Consider the following 7,129-nt stretch of genomic DNA (forward strand, 5'->3'; position numbering starts at 1 on the left):
AAAGGTATTTTTAAGCCTAAAATAGAAATACTTGGAAACAGATGTTACAATGTTTAAAATATGTTTTGTAGCAGCAAAGATATGATCGGGAGCAAAAGGAAGCAAAATGCGGAGCTGGAAGCATGAAAATCTAGATCGATTCAACCGAATTCAAAATACTATGGATTTTGAAGTCCCACGGCATGGGAATTTGCTTTCCATGTCGTGGCGAGATGGTTTTCTGCGATCATAATGCTGACTTGGGGAATACGAGTTTTTAATGAGTACCACAACATGGAGCCTATTCTCCATAGCGTGGGAGACAATTTTTGGAATCTATAAATTCAGTGAATCTGATCTCAACCCTAACTGATGCACTAAGCTATTACCAAATTTTGAAGACGAGAGACATCTCTTGGAGGATTTGGAGTCCATAATTCGAATGAGAGCTTGGTTTTGAAGAGATCTAAAGGAAACATTACTTCTAAACACTTATTTACTTTGTTTTCATCATGTCCTGCAAAATGAATTTCATTTTTATATGTTTGTTTCTGGTAGTTATGAGCTAAAAGCCCTAACTTTCGTTTAGAGTAGAGTATCTCGCTTGCTATGTGTTGATTTATAGGATTTGGATTATTGTTTAGTTTCTTATTTATTATGTTGCTTGATAAAGAACCTTTTATGTTAATGATATCTTATTTTCAGTTTATTGTTGAGTTTTATTAGGATTAGATGATCTATCTATCTTAGTATACTTGTACCTTATGATTTTGTGATTAACAAGGTTATAGGACTAGTGTTTTGATGAAAAACCTAGGGTTAAATAGAGAAGTTGGTAAACTAATGTGAAAGTTAATATATGATGAACATTCATGTATTAAATTGATGTTTATAACCATTTATATCAATCACAATTACAAGTCTTGCATAATTCAAACTCAATAGTAGTTTACTTGTTTGTTTGTTCACTTGATCATTGAATACATAAACTTGCTACAGTAAAGGAGTAGTCTTTTTATCATAATTCTAATCAATCTAGGAATCAGTAAGCAACAACACTATAATGCATTGCACTATCGATAAAATAAACCATAGAAGAGAGTGAATCGCATCTAAATGAAAGTCTCTTTTAAAATCTTGTCTTAAAAATCGTTTATGTTTCTTTTTAAGTTTAATTTGCTTATGTTAATTGCTTATAAGTAATTTGGACTTGAGAAACTAGACCCCTCCCTTATATGCTCATTTTGATTAGTTAACTTTAGTAAATATCTTAGTTATTAATCATTGTTGTTCCCTTTGTTCGATACCTAACTTACCTAAACTATTATATTATTTGATTAGGTACACTGCCTATTGTGTATTAGCTAGTCTACATTGGTTTGTTTTATAAATAAAGAACTAGTATATAAAATATGTATCATGTTTTTCGCGCCGTTGTCGGGGAATAGTGCATTTATAGTTAACTTTATCTACTATTCGTTATCGATCCTTGTTGTGGAATTCATTCCATTAGAAGTTAATTTTATGTTCTATTTTTATTAATTTTTATTTTTCTGGTTTTCCAGTTGCCACGCCGTGGGCACTGTTTTTCCAACTTTTAGTTTATTTGTTTTTTTTTCGTTTTATGTGTTGGTTTTCAATTTTGTTGCAGTTAGTATATGACCCGAGCATCTTCATCTAGTACAATACCTGGCTTGAAGGATCCCGAGTCTATTTTCTGCAAAATTAACAAAGAAAAGAAGGAAGAAAAAGATGAGTCAAAGAAAGTTGTAGTTTCTCCTTTTAAAAGGAAATCAGACGAAGAAGAGAGCCGATACGAGCCTGAAACAGAATCAGAAGAGGAAAGTGAACACGAAAGAGGAATTGAAGACAAGATGGCCGACATAACAGAGATGACCATGGAGGAATAGAAGAAGCGGATGCATAATGACAATAGGTCGGGTCTTGTACCACCCGAAATTCCAACTGTCGCCAACTTTGAACTTAAGGGGAACATTCTCGCTACGTTCAAGGATATCCCATTCTATGGGAATGATCCTGAGGATTACTGCAAAAATATTGATGATCTATTAGACATTGTGAATTAGTTCAATGTTCCCAATCTTCCACGTAACGCGATGTTGCTAAGGATGCTTCCAGTACCTTTAAAAGGAGCAACAAAAGATTGGCTTAAGTCACTTCCACGTGGAACAATCACGACATGGGCCAACCTTCGAGAAGAATTCATTCAACAATTTAGCCCACAAAGAATATTGCTAACTTTCAAAAAATGGAGAATCTTTGTATAAAGCATGGGAAAGATACAAGGGAATGCTACAAAATTGCCTACAACACGACCAAAATCTGCAACAAGTCTCAATATTCATTGATGAGATAAATGTGACCACAAGGCAGCTCATTGACTCTCAAGGACCCAAGATGAAGAAGGATCTAGCTACAATCAAGGCGTTAATAGAAGAGTTTGCCAAACATTCAAGGGAATACCACAACCCTCGAAAGGATACGACTAGAGGAAACATGATTAGCAATGTAGCTTCGGAAGACTTAGTAGTGGTGATTGCAAAGCTAGATACTTGTAACACCCATAATCAGAAAGACCAAGAAAGGAAGGAAAACCCTAAGTCAAGGGGGTTAACTCGTAGAGTCGAAGGAGGAACTCAACGAGTCGGAGCGTGATCCGTGTCGCGGCTTAAGTAACCGACTCGGCGAGTCGAGGAGACTGACTCGGCGAGTCTGGTCTGGGTTGGGAAAACCCTAGTTTCGGGACTTGTACCCTATTTAAGCATCTTATTCCTCTTCTATCAACCTCATTTGTATCCCCCATTGCTCGGAAGTTATCCCACGAAACCCTAGTACTCTCTTTGAGTGTGTGAGCCAATATTGAAGGATTTTGAGTGTTCTTGAAGCCTAGAAGGAGAAGAAGGAGTTGAGGGTTCAAGAGGAAGGTTGTGGATCCAGAAGATTCATCTCTTTTGCTGCTCATTTTGGTAACCAAGTTTCCTCCTTGTCTTGTTATTGTTAGATCTCTTCATGTCCCTCTTTATGAGATTTTGGACCAAGTATGATGCATTTCGGGATTTGGACATCCTCAAGATGGATCCCTTCAGCTCTAGGTGTGTCTTGGCCAAGAGACCAATAAAGTATCAGTTTTTGATGTGTTGGTAAAGCAACTTTGCCCCAAGCCCTAACCCTAGAGTGTTTTAAGACCATATCTCTTTGGTTTCACGTAAAGTTTGCAATTTACGTGAAGAATAGGCTTGGTAAGAGTGGATCTACAGTTTGGAGCCCCAGCATGGATCGAAAAGCCACTATATGGATTAAGAACTGAAGCGACTCGGCGAGTCCTTCGAGTGGACTCGGCGAGTAGTATGAAGATGGGGATGAACTCGACGAGTTGGATGAACAACTCGACGAGTCTGTTGAAGCTGGCCTTAGACTCGACGAGTTTGTTCTTGGACTTGGCGAGTCAAGTTGCGAAACCCCAAACCCTTCGAGTTAAGACTCGGATCAGTGAGTTGAGTGGGGACTCAGTGAGTTGGACAGTGCAGGACTCGCAAATTGGTAGACTCAGCGAGTCAGGGGCTGACTCGACGAGTCGAGTCGCGAATGAAAGGTTTCTGAGCGTATCAACTCTACGAGTCAGTAGGCAGACTCGGCGAGTAGGGTTGACCTGGAAGGATGACCTTGACCAGGACTTTGAATTTGACCAGAGTTGACTTAGTTTGGCTTCTGGGGTTCAATTTTCATGGGGTGAACAACCCCATTGCTGCTAGGAGATGGATCGCAAACATCGAGTCTGCGCAGTTGACGAGCTTCTGCCCGGAGGGGTCGAAGGTCCGCTTTGCGGCGGGATGTTTGAGAGACAGAGCCAGAGACTGGTGGGAGTCATTTGGTGATTCCTTGGGAGCCTCAGCCATTGAGTCTATTGTTGGATTAGTGTCTAAGTCCATAACTATTTTGGTATGTACTTGACCCGATGGTGCATGGTCCTTTTGGGTTGCCTTCACCAAAGCAACTTGATAGGATGAATTATGGAGAGAAAGGATTAAATATGATTTATTAATATATTATGAGAATAATATATTAAAGGAGAAATCATATTGTTTAATTAATATTAGTCAAGAATTAATAAGAATTAAGTTTGTGACTAAAAAAGATTAATTAAACTTAAGGACTAGAACTGTCAATTGTATGATAGTTAAATATTGAGCTAATGGACTCCATATTAAAGGGGTGGACGAATTCTATGGGGAAACCCATTAGAAATCGTCCCAAGGCCTTTAAGGAAGGAGCCCATGGGTTGCTTAGGGCTTAAGCATCCAAATTAGGGTTTCCTTGTTAGATAACCGTAATAGCCTCACTATTTAAGGAACCCTTATGCCCCAAAAACGTGGACAAGCTTTCTTCTAGGGTTTCCACACGTTTTGGGCAGCCTCCTTCTCTTCTCCTCTTCATCCTCTTGCTTTTGGTGTTTGTGAACCATTAGAGGAGTGACATTTGTGACTCTAAGCTTTCTAAAGTCAATACAAGAAGGATTTGAGATTGTTATTGCTACAAAACAATCAAGGTATGACATAAACCCTAATTTATATGTTATATTGATTATCGTATGCTAGATCTAGGGTTTATAGTCTTAGATAACTTGCATGTACAATAGAGAAACCTAGATCCAAGCATTAGGGTTTGTATGAGCACATAGGATGTTCTTATAGCTAAAACTCAACAGTGGTATCAGAGCCTAGATTGGTTTCTATTGTATTGATGCATATTTGATCGAAATCAGCACTGAAAATCGAATTTTTTGGCTTCTGAGTGTTTGACTCACCGAGTCACTTGGTGCACTCGCCGAGTCAGTTGTACTCGACGAGTCCAGGTCCAGACTCGACGAGTCAAATCGTCTGACAGCTCGTTTTCGCGATTTTCTTCCTGTTTTGGCTTTGGATAATTACCATAAATATGTTTTTGCTATAAAATCCGAATTTTATCAATATTTGGTGATTATCCTTACCTAAATAGAAGATAATTGTCAAATTTAGATAATCATTTATTTTTATTAGATAAAGTTTGATTATTTGTAATTTAGATTTGAATTATCTTGTGAAAAAATTTTAATTTTTCCCCCTTTAGGTTTTATAGTTTAAATTTGAACTTAAAAGTTTTGTTTTGAAATTTAAATAGTTGAAACCCTAATGTTTTGAAAAGGTTTCTAAACTTGCCCTCAAGTTTTGGAATTTAAATTTTGATTAAAGTTTAATTTTGATGTATATTTAAATTCTAAACCCTAATGTTTTGAAATGTTTCAAAATTTCCCTCAAGTTTTGGAATTTAAAAGTTGATTAAAAGTTTAATTTAGGAATGTTAAATTCTAAAACCCTTGTGATGTTTTGAAAAGTTCAAATCACACCCTTATGGTTTTATTAATTAATTAAGGTGTATAATTAAAAGAGGTTTAATAAATCCATTAAGTTTTGGTTTACAATTTAATTGAATTAAAAGTATAATTGTTAAATTTGACCTCATAATATTTTAAAAGTGTAAAATACACCCTATACTATATATAAAATTAAAAGTCTAACATTATATATATATATATATATATATATATGTGTGTGTGTGTGTGTATGAGTAAAAGTCGGTCTTACCGTTAGTAGGCCTCATTCACGAAGCTAGTCTATAAGGGGTGTTTAAGGAAATTGCCTATAAAATGGCGATTGAATGGGTATCCACTCTTACCCACCGCACTCTTGACTAGTGGAGGGTCGTTAGCCGAACGGGTAGGATAGGACAGAACTTTCCATTATAAGTATAATGAAGTACAAAAGTAACTAAATGTTTGACAAATTCCCACTCTTAGTTACTTTAGGCAAAAGTGAATTGATGCAATTCCATGAAATTACACTTTGTGCCCTTGCGAAAACGTTAGTGGAGCGTGTGTGGTTTACCGGCACACTAAATGGTTCTAAGCAAAGGTAGCAAAGGGTGACTCAATGTTTGTCATAGTTCGGTGGAGCGTGTGTGGTTTACCGACACATCTAATAGGTGACTGTAACATGTGGGAGCACCATGTAAGTTTGCATGGTTATTCACACCCGCTTTGTGATCCTCGGCATCCCAGTCACAAACTAGAGGGCATATCGAGATTTAAACATGCCATTGAAATGTTCAATGAATCTCATAGGATCTAGGAGTTTTCAAAAATTTAAAATTTAAATTTCTTTTTCGTTTATCATGGTGGAAAATTAGTGAATCGTCATTCACTTACCTTCAAATGTTCTGCAATTTGGGTTACGACATCCCTCTCCCGAGTTGTAAAATATTGTGTTGGGTCCTAGCCTTAATATCTCATTTGGGTGATTTATTAAGGACTCAATCTATCAACTAACTTGAATTTGTTTTCTCCCGTTTTGTCGATGTCAAAGTTCGACAACTATGGTCTTCCCAAATCCCGTGGAACAAGCATTCCACACGAAGATGATATTCCACGATTCGATCGAGGAACAAGAAATCATGCTTCACTTCCTCCTCCTCCTCCAGTTATTCTCCCTAAACCACAAGATCGAAGAATTGAAAGTTTCAATGTCACTAAAGCTCTATTGGAAATGAAACATGAAGATGGTAAACCCGTGTGTGCCCACGTTCTAGGAATGAAATCACACATCGATAGGTTGATTATGTTGGGTGCGTCATTCCCTGATGAGTTGGCTATAGGCTGGGTTTTACAGTCACTCCCTGAATCATATAATGAGTTCAAAAGAAAGTATTATATGATGGATCATGACGCAAACCTCATTGACCTAACTTACATGCTCATTGTTGCTGAATCAGAAATGATTTGGCAAAGCAATGGAGCATATTTGTTGGGAAAGTCAACCAACCATGCTTCCGAGGACGCTCTAGGAGAATCGACCTGCGTTTGCTGCCAAGAGAAAGGGCGTTGGATACAAGTCTGCCCTAAGAGCCTGAAGATTCCAGAAGATGGGAGAGTCAAAGAGTATGGTTGTGCTTCAGGTAAAATCCACTATCTAACTCCATTAAGTTCCTATTCGTTGATTCTTAATACATGACGTGATAAGATTGCATTTGAATGTTTTGTAGGATCAGTGAAAAAGAGAGGAAGCTTAATGGAAAAGCAAGATGAGTCTAATCACGA

The 7,129-nt window shown here is 37.4% G+C and overlaps 1 non-coding gene across 1 annotated transcript; it reads right to left on the reverse strand.

Annotated features, from left to right (window-relative positions):
- Positions 1–2,215: 2,215 nt before the first annotated feature.
- On the reverse strand, positions 2,216–2,318 carry LOC145049021 (small nucleolar RNA R71). Its single transcript, XR_013683142.1, has one exon. It is a non-coding gene; the product is annotated as a small nucleolar RNA R71 (small nucleolar RNA).
- Between the last annotated feature and the right edge of the window lie 4,811 nt (positions 2,319–7,129).

This window comes from Lactuca serriola, chromosome 4, assembly GCF_051521515.1.
Source record: "Lactuca serriola cultivar US96UC23 chromosome 4, Lser_US96UC23_V15, whole genome shotgun sequence".
Taxonomy (NCBI): Eukaryota; Viridiplantae; Streptophyta; class Magnoliopsida; order Asterales; family Asteraceae; genus Lactuca; species Lactuca serriola.